The sequence below is a fragment of the Haemaphysalis longicornis genome, unplaced genomic scaffold (genome assembly GCF_048455015.1).
Source record: "Haemaphysalis longicornis isolate Haplotype H1 unplaced genomic scaffold, Haemaphysalis longicornis Haplotype H1 scaffold_52, whole genome shotgun sequence".
NCBI classification, from domain to species: domain Eukaryota; kingdom Metazoa; phylum Arthropoda; class Arachnida; order Ixodida; family Ixodidae; genus Haemaphysalis; species Haemaphysalis longicornis.
The window spans coordinates 1,587,778-1,604,250 of NW_027526388.1; the positions used below are offsets into that span (position 1 = coordinate 1,587,778).

Genomic DNA, 16,473 nt, shown 5'->3' on the forward strand with positions numbered 1-16,473 from the left:
GCGAGTGTTTCGGCCCGAACGTTGCCAAACATCTCCGCGTGGCCAGGTGTCCAATTAATATCGTAGTGATGATAAAAGTGACTATTCAATAAATCTGCTGTATCTTTATTTATGTCGTTTTTCCTAAAGATCGAAAGGACGTTTTTGTCGACCTTTTTCGAGACTAACAGGCCTGATATCACGATGGTCGGCGAAACCGTAACAAGCACCGGCCACCCCGATACAATTTAAACCATCTTCCCGCGAGGGGAACCATGGGGTAGATGCGACGCATCGTGGGTGAACATGCTGCGTAAATAGGACACACAACCACAGCAATCCACACGCTAACATAACAGGAACGCAACGGCAACCCCCGATGCGTCGCATATACCCCATGGTTCCCCTCGCGGGAAAATGGTGTAAATTTTAAAAGAGGGAGATTTTGCGAAAAATTCTAAATAATGTCTAGTAACGAGTAAGGTTTCTTGCCTCACTTCACATAATTTTAACTTCTGCATTGCCACATTTGGCTATGATTAGCAAATTCGGTTACATTGTTTATATTTCGGGTTCGTGTTAGACTGTATGGGGTTGTTGATGTGGTGGTTTATATTTTGGGCGTTTAATTTTTTTATTTACGGCTCTGCTATTTATTTATTTATTTATTTATTTATTTATTTATTGAGATGCTTTATTTCTGAAGGAAATGCAGCAGGCTGCTCAGCGAAGGCCGTTCAAAGTAAGCGGGGCACACGGCTGGCTCTCACGCGCTCTTCTCACGGTCCACGCTGATGATGATCGCTGTCCGGTTCACTGGTTTTTCATCTTCCTCGTCGTTATTGCACGATGGCCAATCTTCTTGAAAGGGTAGGAGATAGTAAACGAAGAACTGTTGGCTGCCGTTACCACGAACGTAACCATGGACGCATGGCTGGACTGGCGGCTTCGGTGTATTTGTACCTCTTTCGCACTACAATTTATTTATTTATTTATTTATTTATTTATTTATTTATTTATTATTTTGTTTTTTATGTATTTGTATATTTATTTATTTAATAATTTATTAATCTATTTTTTATTTATTTACAGTGCCCCTAAAGGCCCTTTAGACGAGGGTATTACAAGGGGGGGGGGTGGCAGAGGGCAAGTCGACATAATAGAAAAATACGGACAAAATACAACACCACGCAATGTAACCAGTAATTAGCAGCAACAAAGAGACAAACCATAGATACAAGCTAAACCATACAGCGTTGGGTATTCGTTAGACAATAAGATAAATTGTGAAGGTAGCACGCGAGACTTCTAAAAGTTTGTTTGTGGAAGTTCGGCAATTCGGCAGCGGTGAACATCGACTGCGTGTTTCAATTGCCTCTGCTTTTGCAGTTCATCTCGGAGACCAGTCACAGCGGAACATGCGGGCGCACAAAACGAAGAGCTTCCACTGACTGGAACGGTCTGCAATCAGGAGGCTGCGATCTGCAATCAGGAGGCTGTCTGCAATCGGTCTGCAATCAGGAGGCTGTCTATATCAGGGCCCACCAGAGGCCGGCAAGCCGTTCACGCTGACTGAAAAGGAGCTGCAACACGCCAGCTCTCCGCACTTCAGCAGCGGTGCACATCGACTGCGTGGTTCAATTGCATCTGCTTTTAAAGGTGAGGCATTCCCTTTTGCAATATTCCTATGTGTGGTTTGCACCGCTGCCGAACGCACTTGTTCCCCTTGTCGTTCTTCGCTTTTTACTGTACTTGACTGATCATTGTTCGCTCTAGTCATGACGAAGGACGATACTATGAAGGCTATTGATGTCTCCGGCGGGACATTCGAGCGGATCTCCGTGCTGTAAAGCACAGATTGACTGAAATAAATAAGCTGAGAGAGATGATGCAGAACGTTTTGAAAGATTATAGTGTTTTATAGATTACAGTGGTGAAATCAATCTTTTTTAAATGTGATCGAGCCTGTTTTAAATTACGTTTTAGCCATCTAAGAGACCGGTCAGCGCTTGCTGGGGAAAGTTTGATGTGAAGCCGCCATGTTAGATCCTGTTGAAAGTTTAGGCCAAGGCACTTGTAAGATGGCGTCAACCAAGTGGCTCATTATTCAAGGAGTAAGAAGTCGCAATATGGTTAATAGCGTTAGTAAAGAATACAAAAGTAGTTTTGGCAGTTTGCATTTAGTGGCATGAGCCACGTTGAACACCAGAGATTAATTTTGTCAACATCAGATTGCAAGGTTGAACGGTCGGAATCAGAGGAAATCGCGCTATATATTGCGCAGTCACCTGCAAACAATCAAAGTTTGGAAGATGGAGAGTTGGCCAAATCATTAACATAGACGATGAAGAGTAGAGGGCTAAGGACGCTTCTTTGGGAGACCCGAGAGGTTACTGGTACAGAGGAAGAATTAACATTCATAGCAAAGGTGAATTGAGACCAGATGAAAGAAAAGCTTTTATCCATCTAAGGGCAACCGGGTAAAGATTAAGTTATGCTAGTTTTAGTACTATTCTGTGGAGAGGAACGCGGTCAAAGGATTTATCGAAATAAGAAAAACACCATCGACCTGCCAAACGGCATGCATAAATTTGTGAAGATCGTGAACGAAACTGGCCAGTTGGGTGTTGCAGGAATAACCCGTACGAAAACCGTGCGGACAACTTGAAAAGATGCTATGTTTTTCCAAACAGTTTGACATGCCTGTATATGACATGCTCCGTCAGTTGTTTGAACATGGTACTGGTTAGGGAAATGGGCCTGTGTGATGAAATTGGTTCAAATTTCCGGGCTTCAAATTCAAATTCAAATTTCCGGGCTTCGTTTGTAGAATATCGTAAACGCTCACGGAAGCAGGATTCTTGAGAAATGCGCCCTGGAAGAATACAAAGAAAATAATTGTGTTTTCCCACATTATTCATTATTTGGCTTGCCAGTTGCGATATCAAGCTGTTTTTGTGGTGCATGTAACCCGCACAGATGTCCAAATATGTTTTTTTTTTATTTTGTTGTAACCAAAACTTAAAAGAAAAATCTGAATTTGTGAGCAAATTAGGTGTTCGTACAAATTCCTCAATACATTTTTGTCTTCAATATATCAATCACTTTGTTGTTGACAAATTTTACCATAGAAATCCACCAAAACACATTGATGCTTTCTACTTAAAACACCTACCCGCTGCGGTGGCTCAGTGGCTAAGGCGTTGCGCTGCTGAGCACGAGGTCGCGGGTTCGATTCCCGGCCGCGGCGGCCGCTTTTCTGATGGAGGCGAAAAGCAAAAACGCCCGTGTGTACGAGATTTCGGCGCACGATAAAGATCCCCAGGTGGTCAAAATTAATCCGGAGCCCTCCACTACGGCGCGCCTCATCGCCTGCGTTGCGTCGGCGCGTTAAACCCCACAATCAATCAATCAATTACTTAAAACACCTCTATAAAGGGGGGGAAATGTTTCAAGTTACACTTCTAAAAGGCTCAGCGACTGGTACCAACGCCCAGATAAAAAAAAATGGTCCTAAAAACTTCAAATTTCGATAGCACATTCCATTCAAGCTTCACTAGCTTGGTATGATAAAGTTATCAACCATAAGAAAGTGAAAAAAGGCGAAATAACTACTCCTCTCAAAAAAAGGTCTGCGTTTGGACTGCCAAGGACTGAATGGCCTGCACTGATCACAATGCGCTGGTAAATGCGCGCCCGTATTTTTATCTAGTAACCAATTGTGCTCGCGTGCCCTATCATTGACACATCTGCCCGACTGGCCGATATAGGCCTCCCCGCATGAAAGTGGTATCTCGTACACCACTCCTACGTCACAGGGCACAAATCGTGCTTCTTTTCGAATTTTTTCTTATTTGGTTTTCCAGAAATTTGCACGCACAGGCGAACAAGTTTTTCTGGAGCGGAGAACACCACAGGCACTTTGTGACTTTCTGCCACCTTCTTGTGGTTGTGGGTAACACTATGCACATACGGTAGGACAACTGGCTTCGCCTCAGGCTGTTTGACAGCTTTTGACGGGCTTCGCCTTTGGCTTTTCTCAGCAACGCCTCGGAAACACTAACCAAAATAGAGGTCGGGTAGGTGGCTGACAAAACTCTCTGTAGCTGACAGTCAAAGCTTTCATACCTTGTATGAAGGCACGACTTCTTCAGTGCAGCCTGGAGAACCGGTGACGCTATGGCCCTTTCGTACTATATTTGAATGGGCAGATGCGTATAGCTCTTTGCGGGCAGGTGGGCAATAGATCCAACAAACAACAACGCGGGTAACAGCAACATGGGCAATAAATGGAATTTTAGGTCTTTATCCGACCACGCTTGTTGATGATTCGTTGGGACTGCGGAGGCTATATGTACGTACAGCTTTGTGTTATCCTAAATAGCCAACTTTCACAAAAAACAAAATAATAACACGATCTCGTTTAAATAATGCGTTGTCTTGGTATATCTGCCTCCAGGAAGCAAACGTAGAATGGGTTTCAAGTGAAAGTCATTACGTTGTGTGTCTGTAAATATCTCGTTTGAACGAGCAGATAAGGTAAGCAAAAACATTCCTGGAGGCATTGCCAATAGTCTAAATTTCCGCCTTCCTAGAAACGACGAAAATGTGTTATCAGCTGCACAGAACCCAAGAGGCTCTAAAATATTATTTATTGAATTGTAAATGACGGTTTCTCAAGACCAATGACTGTTTCAAGATGACGAACGAGAATTTAGCGTGAAGTATCCGCCTAGGTATACACGCTGACAATGCACGACAAAACATACTTATATGATGAGAGTTCATAGACAAAAACACCGTAACTGCTGTTCACTATACACCCATATATAGTTTAACCACACTATTACCATCGCAGTAATCGGGGACCTAATATAGTTGAAATAGAAAATGCAACATACGCAATTTAGAATTGTACTGGTATTAAAGAAGCACAAAGAGAATATGTCATAGTTCTTATACGGAATGTCGCGGAGAGTGGCTCAGTGGCTTTGTCATGCCTTCCGGCGCAGAGCAAGCCATGTTCGTTTTTTGTATTACAAAATTACTCGAACTAGCGATCGATTCCACCTGCACCTAAGAGGTTTTCCGTTTTTGTATTCCAAGTGGCTCCGGAGTCTTACTATTCAACAGTATCGTAATATTTTGTATTAACTCTTGTTATAACATGGGTGTAGTACCGCAGATCTGCTCGATGAAGGAATTTTCCGACTAGCCACTCTGAGCGGACACAGCTGTAGGCTTTTCTGCATGTTCGTGTATGGAAACCTAAGCAAACAACGACAAAAAAGGACGTAGACTGACGTGACGGGAACGCAGAGTGGTCGCGCTACATCCTCAATATGCATAGTTTTAGCCTTGTTTCGTAACGTTTTAGTAATGAATCGTGAACCAATCCGCTTATCGCGCAGCTGCATGTGGGACCGCTGTTACAAATACTCATTAGCTAGAGGCGCTTACCCTTGTTCTACAAATGACGGTTGAACTGATAGAAGACACGGTTGACCTTTCGCTTACTAGTGTAAAGTGATTTCGGCATGCTAGGCTTGCTTTTATGGTAAAGAAGCTATGATATCATGTAAACAGCTGCACGTTACGGCCGCGTACGACCTAATCTAATTCTACGTGCTAGAGGCGCTTGCCCTTTTTCTACAAATCACGGTTCAACTGATGGAAGACACGGCTGACCTTTCGCTGACTAGTGTAAAGTGATATCGGCATGCTAGGCTTGCTTTTATGGTAAAGAAGCTATGATATCATGTAAACAGCTGCAAGTTCGGCCGCGTATGACCGAATCCAATTCTACGTGCTAGAGGCGCTTGCCCTTTTTCTACAAATCACGATTGAACTGATGGAAGACACGGCTGACCTTTCGCTGACTAGTGTAAAGTGAAATCGGCATGCTAGGCTTGCTTTTATGGTAAAGTAGCTATGATATCATGTAAACAGCTGCAAGTTACGGCCGCGTACGACCGAATCTAATTCTACGTGCTAGAGGCGCTTGCCCTTTTTCTACAAATCACGATTGAACTGATGGAAGACACGGCTGACCTTTCGCTGACTAGTGTGACATGAAATCGCCATGTTAGATTTGCTTTTATGGCAAAGAAGATATGATATCATGCAAACAGCTAGAAGTTACGGCACGTGAATGACCGAATCAAATTCTACGAGGGGCGAAAAAGATTGACTGGACTATGTCACCGTTGCTACTAATTGGCGAAGTGAATAAGTCTCGTCTCTTTCTGTTGGACTGTTCTCTCATAAAAGCGCAAAAATACGTGGGTGGATATACGTATGACGCCGTTATATTCCGAAGTATAAACGGCGTTCTTACGCGCGTTGTGTGGACAGAGATCTGAACGGCACCACCCCACAGCAGCCACTGAACATACTGCAGGTAAGTGAACTAAATTCAATGATTGCGTGTGAAAGAAATTTCCGGAGTGCAGGGAAGTGCTCCAAATAACCTGTTCCGAAAGCCGGCTCGAACGCACCACTGCATTGCAGGTAAGAAAAGTGAGTGTGAAAATTATCACAAATTGACTGAGTGAAAAAAAAATCCACAAAATAGATTTCGAGTGAAACAATAAAATCAACAGCCTGGAGGTACTAGGATTCCAACTCAGAGCCACTGCGGACAAGTGAGGGCTCTACCTTGGCACCATGAATTCCAGCGAACATTAACTTCGTAACTGATGCCCATGAACATATGTCATCGTGCATACAGCCAATGACTGCGGACTAACCGATGTTGTGGGTATAGTCGTATTTCTCTGAAAAAGTGGCCTCGATGCACAGCTTTTTGCCCTGCCTATATACGCGCCGCTGCACCTTTGTGCTTAGCTGTCATCGATTTTTTGCGGGTGCATTCTTAAGCCAAATGTAAGTAGTAACAATGGTTGGATAATATAAACAGAAACAGGTATTGTACAAACATCGAGAATTGCCCCCACGAAAACCAAACACGTGCGATTCAAAATGTACAACATCAAATGTAAATTTACCTGTTTCTTTGCCCCTTTTAGGAGATTGGACATTTACGATAAGACACCTCTAGAGTTGCACTTAGATACGTTTACGTGCTTTAAATTCCAAAGCAGGGCGGACTCCATTTCTCTATCGCGAGCGCCCATGCTGCTTTTAATGATACCAGAGAATGATTAGGACCTTTTTCGTACGCACCTCCGATTGATCTCCCCGATGGTTTTACTCATGGGGATCGCCCCATGGTGATAAGATGGATTGCAATGAGCCCCTGAGTTTTATACGTGCTTAATGAAGTGAGAAGGCATTGTGGTGCCCCCGGTAGACAATACTTACTGCAGTTTAAGTTTGTGTTATGCAGTTTCCGTAAAGACATGTAGCGGATTCCTGGATTCAAGTCTACAGCTCCGAATGGTCTTCGGACTGGTCCCATACCCAACTTCGTGGATTGGCCAAGGACGACATTGCGTTTCCAATGCAGTAGACGCCACGTACTTCCCACAAAGTGCCGAAATTTAATTTAATTTGTTGACCGCCTCCTCTCCGCCCTTTAGAAAATAAAATATACTAAACTACGCAAAAAAGGCTGTCAAGGTGCACCTAAATATTCTCATATACTTGGGTATCTCGAGGATCTAGGCGTCTCCTGTGCTTGGGATTGTACCTAGTCTTCGGGCTAGGACGCGCCCACTCGAAAGGTTGGACGATGACGATAACGGCTGCCGTCACCTTGGTCGTGCGGTGGCCTGTACATTACAGGCGCTGTACGGGATTTATTACTGAGCCCAATGGGGCGCGATGATTTAAGAAGTCTTCAGCATGGAGCCGCTTGATATGATTTTCTTCTTCCAAACACTTCCGATGATGATATACTGATGGGAGGCCAAATACATGGCCTTGCTGATGATACCTGATGGTGCACGGCACCGGAGTTGAGGGAGACTTTAATTTTTCTTTGTTATAGGGCTTTTATATAACCTTCTTTGTGTATTAAAATTGCATTCGTGATTTGTTACTCTAGGAGCACTTTTGAAGTGCATAAACCTTATGAGAAAACTTCACCGAGCTGTTTTACAATAATGACTCAACAATACCGCAAGAGACCAGCTGTTATTCCGTCCTCTCCAAGACTTGTTGACCTTTTCCAACTTCATCCGCCCTTCTCTTTGCAACCTCTTCTACAGAGGGGGTAGGTTCAAACCGGTTCCCGGATTGCGTCAGAAGCGAACAAGATTGCATAGAATTTTTTCGCTATTACTAACATCTGAACTATTTCACTGCTTACGTGAAATTTCAAATCCACATTTGTTAACATTAATGTATAACTTTATTACAAACGATGGAAGAAATTTTCTCCGATGCTATCCTTACCATAGCAAGAAGCTGGTGACAGAAATATTTGGTTATAGAAACACTTTTACAAACGTTTCACAGCACGCTCATACAGTAAGGAATACTTGTGCCTGATTGTTTGTTTTTGGAACCAGGTGAACATCATGAAAGAATCCGACTGCTCATGCGAACTTCTGTAAAGCTGCTAGTGCCAACGCATTTCCTGAAGACTTTGAAAATATACAAAATAATGAGGCCACTCAATATGAATACGTTGCTTTTACACAAGGTGCTACTGCATCCTCCCAAAAATGAACAAAAAAGTCCAGGAAACTCAAGACACAAGATCTAGGACAATTTTTTTCTAGTTATTAAGAAAGCAATAGTGCTTACTACGGGAGGAATTCAGGAGCCATGTTGGAGGTGAGCAAAACCAAACTGAAATGCAAAGGGATGCTGGTAAAGGCACGTAAAACTGTCTGCTCAGCTGATGTTATGATGTGATGCTACGATGCAGAACAACGATGTGATACCACGATGCGTTAAAAATTAAAATACGACGTGAAGCACTTGTACGATTAGGACTGGAAATAAAGAAGCCAATCACACAACACAACTCTAAAGCAGGAAAGCTGAATGTTGACGACGTTGTGCAGAAAACAGTTCTCAGAGAAGAGAAATGTGACGGTTCTGGAAAAAGAAATTGTCTGATATTTGCTGATTTGATTTATTGTAGGGTTTAACGCGGCGACGCAACGCAGGTGATGAGGCACGCAGTAGTGGAGGGCTCCGGATTAATTTTGACCACCTGGGGATCTTTAACGTGCGCCGAAATCAATTGTCTGATATTTAGTGTCCCGCGTAGAACGCTCGTCTTCATAGAGGTGGAGTGAACCGAAGGTGATGGTGTCATTGACCGGTAGCGGCAGAGCTGCACCCCGGGTGGGCATTACCATATCAGCGGGAGTGGTTGACTACTCGGTGCAGTATTACGACTGACCGCAGGGGCAATTCGGGAGAGATGCCAGGCGATGTAGCCTCAGCGGGTGGTCCACCGGAAAGAGTGGTGGCCCCCGAACACACACAGAACACAAATAAGCCGGAATGGGAGTAAGTGACTTGTTGCATAACTCAGTACCAATTCAGAGTTTTCAAAACTCCTTCCAATGGGAGTTTCGCCTTACTCCCATTATTTGCGCAGTTTTTTTTTCAGTAGCATATGGGAGTTTCATTTTACTGCCACTACAATGGGAGTTTCCGGGGGTACCATTGGGAGTGTATTGTTTCCTCCAACTGGGAATTTTCAGGGGGCACGTTGGAAGCAGTGTTGACCTGCATTCGAGGGTTGTTTTTTGTGCGCTTGATATAAGCGCTGCAGGGGAATTTATTACTGTATCTGGGACTTCTAAATGAGCGCACAGGCCGCATTGTCGTTTTTGGTTTAGGATTACGTAATTTCTAGTCTTTTTCCGCTTCAAACGTTGAATGGCGAAACATGAAAAGTTTGTTTTCTGCACAGTCAATTTATTGCATAAAAATTACATAAATACGATATACGTGTGAACACCTTAATAATACATTAAAAACACTGAATCAACAAAACACCTACATCGAGAAGACAAGGTACCTTGGTAAGAACTTTACCTACTACAACACTCCTCAACGAAAAAAAATCTAAGCCATTTGCAAACCATGAGGCCAGCATGTCGTCGGTGCGCTGTTTGCTTGCACCTGCCTCCCAAACGCTGACGTTACCGCACCTCCTGGAACGTTCCCCAGGAAACCACAGCAGCACATGCATTAGAGGGATAGCAAAACGCTTTAAATCTTCGGCAACAAATACGGAAGCATATTGGGCATCTGACCTGAGAAAAATAAGAAACGGCATTGTAAAGAAAGTCGCTCAACTTGTCACTCTCGTGTCCAACTTTCCGTAATGTCTGGATGTTTATTTAAATATACTCAAAATTGCACTTCCGTCCGAGACACCTGCGCTCACTAGTTCGTCAAAACGAAGTGTTCTGCTGTTCAAAAGGGAGCGCGACCCTTGTGGCGACCAAAATGCTTCCTTTCCCTCTTTTCCTTGCATGTAGTGTTCTGGGAGCGAGCTTCAGGTTTTGCCCCCCGCATTGCCCCTCTCTCCCCTCAACCAAAGTTAAGGAAAAATTTCGGTCGGTGTGACGCCTGCCCCCCATCAAAAAAAAGCAGTCGTTCATCGACTCTACAGAATGCTCTCTTGAACGGCGTTTGCTGGTTATAGTTACACGCGCCTAGCGTACGGAGAGCTAGGCTAGGCCCCCTACGGAGGGGGCTAGGGGGCCTAAGCTAAGGGGCTAGGGGGCCTAGCTAGGCTAGGCCCCCTAGCGTACGGAGAGCTAGCCCCCCCCCCCTTTCCAGTGAAAGCAATTAATCGCCGGCGGCACGCCGCAGTCACCCTCCTCGTAGCAGGCGCGGCTGGCACCACACGTACTTCTAAAAAAAACCGGCCGCCCTGCAACGTTTTACCGGCCAACTTCACCTTCGCCTGCCAGTAAGCCACAGACACAGCCCAACAAAAACACTTAACAGCCGTTCAGAGTTCGGACAGTGTTCATTCTACTCGCGAGTATGAATGAGTGAGTGTTCTGCTCGAGACCCGCGCAAATACGCATTGCTTTCACCCCGTTCGGCCTCCCCAATGACGTTCCGGGCATGGCGCCGTCTTTCACGCACAACGCTCACCTCACGTGGCGGAGAATCGCCCGTGCAGTGACGCGGGAAACACGTTGAGTTTATTTGACGCTAGAAGGGGCACAAGTCTCCCAAAATGTTGGGTACAATATAAAACGTGAAAATCTTACCTTCAACTACCTCGCAGAGGCACAACCGCGCTGTTTTTAACGAGCCACTCTCAGGGATCACTGCATTTATGCCTTACGTCGGCTCGCTGGCGTATTCCGAAGGCTCGAAGGTCGGTGACATGGAGGCGACGTTGCAGTGTGTCGCACGTCAGTGCAGGCTGGTTCCACAATGTTCGCAACGAGCTTCGATTGTCGGGAAGCACTTCACATCCGTTCGTGCGGCCGCAAGTTCACATCGACAATAAATTTTCGGGGACGCTGGGGCTCACACGACACCAACTGGCAGCCATTTTGTAAGGAGGCGTAGAGGAGGAAGGGGTGAAGGAGATGGAGGAGGTGTGAGAGTTTTTATTATTCCCATTAGGACAAACGCAGTATTTACAGCTAGATACTGCGTTTTGTGGAGAGGTACAATCGTGGTAAATGCGCCTATTTACGACGGCTTGTGGCCCCCGGTGTAAACTGGCAGTTTTTCCACCATCATACTACCACACGTGGGAGCAGGACGCCTGCCGTAAGGAGTTTAAAAGACGTATTTCAGCCAAAAAACTCCCGTTCAGGCTAACTTGTGTTTTGTGCGCATCTGGTATATCGCTCCGGACTCCCCTTGCAAAATTGGGGTGCCTGACAATATGACAGCAATTGATGAACGCCCCACGACGTGAAGGCCCACCAATGAAGGGTACGAGGCCAGGCAGCGCGATTCAACGCTCAAGAACGTGATTATGGGGCAGGAACGGGTTGCCTGTGCTATGGCGCGGCCCTCGCTGCGCCGGCAGAGCCTGTAGGTGCACCAGCGCTCTAGCGCGGGAGGCTCATCATGTGTGGGGCCCTCGCTGTTTCTGGGCGCAGTCTTAGAGAAACCCCGAGCTCATGCTGGTCTGGCTTCTCCCAGCGTCCCGTGTTCCTCATTGTGCTACTCTTCGTCGTTCATAGTATCCTGGTCTCTCATTACATATGGCCGTATAGTATCTGGTAGGCAAAAAAGCTTCCAAGGTATTTCGCTGCTTCGCACACACTGAATTTGAGTGTGCCAACAACGCCGCCGATATTTTCCAGTAGTAATAGGTATGTAGACATTCCTGGAATTAAAAAGCATTCATGAATTTTTCAATAAAGAAACACTGCAAATATCACTTGTGTACTAATTTCCTGTCTTATATTTGCGTAATGTCTTGTTCTTGTTCAACAACGTTGACAAGTATGAACATATAAACCGTGCTTAGACGTTTACCTTTGGCTGTGAGTGTATAAGACTATTGCGCAATGTCTACTTTGCTTTGGCCGGGAAGCTGAATCGAGTCACGGACAAACAGACAGACAGACAGACAGACAGACAGACCAAAATTTCTGGGTTTAAGTAACCCAAGAAAGATTATCGTCTTTATTATTTTAATCCATTAAATCAATAGCGTTTTGCTTCCTGTTCACGACGAACGTCGTTGTCACCATTGAGGAATGAGAGAGATAGAGAAATAATTATTTATTGGAGAGTTTGGCTCCAACCCAAACAGGAGCTGGCTACTCCAGGCATTGGGGTATACAAAAGGTACAATACTTTCCCTAAGGAACCACAAGGTTAGATTAAATACATTAGGACAGCAGCGGCTGTAAGATCGCATGCATACTCAGTAACTACTTGCTCTGTATAGAACACAAGCACACACATATATATACACAGGATTCCTTACAGCAGCGGAATATAGTCCCCCAAAAAACCTATATACATTTATTTACAAACAATACAAAATATCCACGATGCGACACAGATACTTTCGCCAATATACATAAACCCTTGTGTGTTTCCACACCCATTCAGAGGAATGTACACGCATTTAATAGTGTTCGCACATCTTCGTCTCTTGAAAAAACTTCCTTAAGGCAAGGAAGGCTTTCGTTTGGTTGCGTACATTGTCCCACGGACCCAACAGTTTCGGCAATGATATGGGTGTCCGAGATAGCAGGCTAAGCTTGTCACTTAATTTTTTCCGATAGAGGGCACTCAAGTAGAACATGACGCACATCTTCAGTTTGGTGTCCACAAGCACTGTAGGTGTCATCAGCAAATCGAATACGGTAAAGGAATTTCCTGGTGTAGGCCACGTCAACACGAAGGCGATGTTATAACGTGCCGACGGAACGACCGAGATGAGACGCACACGGGTATGCAAGGTACGGGTCCGCTTGGTATAACAGTGATGAACGATATTATCGATAAACCTGGTTTCCAAAGATATGTGTGTCCTTAGTTTGTTCAAATAATTTTTAACACCACCTCTGGTAAAAGGCACGGCGCTACACGTGGAATTTGAATAAGCGGTTGCTGCTAGTTGGTCATCTCGTGAATTTCCTCTTATTCCAATGTGCCCGGGAATCCATTTCCAGGCGACAATAAAATTTAGTTTTTAAAAAGCAGAACAATAAGGCTTCGTGGTTGTGGCCGACCACATCCCTTCCATGGGTGTTGTAATAGCGAAAGTGGATGATATATGCAACACCGTGCCGAATTATGTTTGTAGAATTAAAAAAGACATACTTTCATGCCCTTTGGCTTCACCGTAATGTTGCGAAGTTTTTAGGGATATATATTGTGGGGATCCTGGCGCCCGAGCCACTGCACGATCGCTAGATTTGTGCCGTTTCGCGGCGCTTTCCCCAGTCTCCTCGAAATGCGGGCTCGTCTCGGTGCCACTGTGTAGAGCCGAGCCGTCTTCTCAAACTTCTGCCTGAGAGAGAGAGAGAGAAACTTGTTTTTTCTATTATCGCAGTGTTTGGGGTGGCATCCGCCAGCCGCCTCCGTCCAGGCAGCTGCTGGTAGCACTTCGGCTGAAGGCCACCAGGTCCCGTTGATCTTGGTGATTGCAGGCGGTAGCCAGCCACTCCTTAGTGTCATGTGTTCTGAGTGCTGAGGTGTTAGTGCATTCCCACAATATATGTTCTTGGTTAAGTGTGGCGTTGCAGTGGCTGCACTGGGGGGGGGTAGGGGCGGGGGGGGGGGGGGGCGGTGGTGCCATGCCTTAGGCGGTGTAACCATGCCGGAGTTTGTAGTGTGTTTGTTTGTGCTTGTCTGAGTAGTGTTTGTTCTTCTCTGTCCAACAAAGAATGGGGGGTGGATACTCCATCCTGTCGTGGAGGTAGTCTCCTTTTTATACGACGTTGGGGGTGAGATTTCAGGGTACATACATGGTCAGCGGGAGCCCGGATGGGTGCTTCACGGGCGAGTTGATTGGCTCGTTCGTTGCCAGGTAATCCCATGTGCCCAGGTACCCAGTGAATTCTGGCCTGTCCTTTTCCTGTGGCTAAAAGTTGCAGTGCAGATGGAAAGGTGATTCCACTTGCAAGTAGGCGACATGCCTTCTTGGAGTACATGTAAATATTTGTAAGCGTGGTGGGGGTCGTCGTTCGGCCAATTGCGAGTGCTATGGCTAGCATTTCAGCGTCTTCCGGAGTGGTACAGCTAGTGTGTATCGAGCATTCGTTTTCTTTGAGGTTCGTAAAAGCTATTGCACATATAGGTCCTTTCTTGGCTCCATCTGTGAATATGTGTTTTGGTGGGGATCTCTGACCTTTTTTGAATAAAATGCCGCTCTAATTTGCCGTCTAGATGGATTCCTTTATTTTTTCATGTGCCGTGGGATGGGTGCCACCTGTATGTGCTTGAGGATGTCTTGCTTGATGGGGGTTGTAGCGACCTGGGTGGAGCTTGGTTGGTATCCGAGTTCTGTTAGTATAGCTCGTCCCGAGTGAGTGCTGTTTAGCCGTATTACTTGGTTGTGACGCTGTGCGGTTATAATTTCTTCGGTGGTATGGAGCGTCCCTGTGCTGAGAAGCTTCGTTGTGTTGGCGCTGAAGGGAATTCCTAGGGCAAGTTTTGTTGCTTTCCTTTATAGTGTATCCAGCCGATTTTCTAATGTTTTGGTGAGGTTTATGTAAGGGGCTTGATATCTGATGCGGGTGGGAATGAGGGCGTCCCAGAGGCGGATTAAGTCTCCTTCCTTGAGCCCTTTATTTCTGTTTCACACTCTTCTCATCATGTGTAAGGTCTGCTCACACTGCTGTATGATTTGGCTCACCGCTCTGTGTCCTCCGCCGTCACTTTGTATGTGGAGGCCTAGATTTTTTATGGAGGGCTTGGGGTATGAGGCGTGGTTTTCGTGGCTTAGGTGTATGGTGGGGTGCTTCCGTCGAGGATTGTGCACTACTAAGAGTACCGTTTTCTCTGCGGAGCATTCTAGTCCTATGTCGTGGGCTGCTCTTCCTACTGCATTCAGGGCCAATTGTTTTAGTTACCTTGGATGTTACCTGGACTTCCCTTATTGATCCAAAGTGTGATATCATCTGCGTAAAGGGAGAATTTTATGTCCGGAATATTGCATAATTCTCTGTAGACCTTCAGCAGGGCAAGAATAAATAATGTTGGTAAAAGGGCAGACCCTTGGGATATGCCTTTTTGTGGGTGAGAGAAGGGAGCAGTGAGATGGTGTGCCAATGCCGATGGCGATTTGCCCGTCTTGTAGGACGTTTCTTGCACAGTTATACATTCTGCTTCCACAATTAGTGTTTCCCAGTTCTTAGAGCATAGCATCACGGTCAATGTGGTCAAACGCCTTCTTCAGGTTAATGGGTAGGATTGCTTTCAGTTGTCCTAGACTCGGTTCTTTGTGTATCTTCGTAGATGCGAAGTAAAGCATCTTGGGTGGAGAGGTTGCTCCTGAAGCCGACCATGTTAGGAGGTAGCATCTCTTGATCTTCATGATACTGTTGGAGTCTTTTTAGGGCCTTCCTTTCCATTACCTTCCCCACATTGGACGTCAGGGTGACTGGTCTTAGGTTGCTGAGTTTGAGGGGTTTGCTTGGTTTGGGGGTGAATATCATGTGCCCCAACTTCCATTTTGTGTAAACTGGGCTTCGATTCCATATGTGGTAGATATCTGGAAGCAGGAACTCCATACCACTTTCCGCCAGGTTTCTTAGGTGGCCTGTAGTTATCTGGTCATGGCCTCACGCTTTTTGTCCTGTGCACTTCTTGACTGCTATTTTAACTTTGTCCATGGTGAAGTCATTATCAAGGTCTTCGTTGTTGGCTCCCGAGTAGTTTCATTAGTCAGCTTGGGTCGCGGAGGGGATATACAGGTTTGGTAAGTCTTTCAGAATTTCTTGCGGATTTTCATGCTCATCAATTAGCGTTTGCAATTTGTTCCTAGTCATGGTCTTGGTGGCCTCTGGATCGATGAGGGATTTCAAGATACGCCATGTCTTACTTTTGCTTAGGGTTCCCTGCTTAGGGTTAGCTCCACTACCAGGGCGGAGCACCTGCTGCGCGACAGTGCTTCAT

At 45.5% G+C, this 16,473-nt stretch overlaps 1 protein-coding gene across 1 annotated transcript in view; it reads left to right on the top strand.

Moving 5' to 3' along the window:
• The first annotated feature begins 6,262 nt into the window (after window positions 1-6,262).
• Window positions 6,263-16,473, top strand: part of LOC144140856 (juvenile hormone acid O-methyltransferase-like) — a 54,522-nt gene continuing 44,311 nt past the window's right edge. The window contains exon 1 of the mRNA XM_077672367.1: window positions 6,263-6,379. The gene's annotated coding sequence lies outside the window, so the exon portion shown is untranslated. The remainder of the gene's footprint in view (window positions 6,380-16,473) is intronic.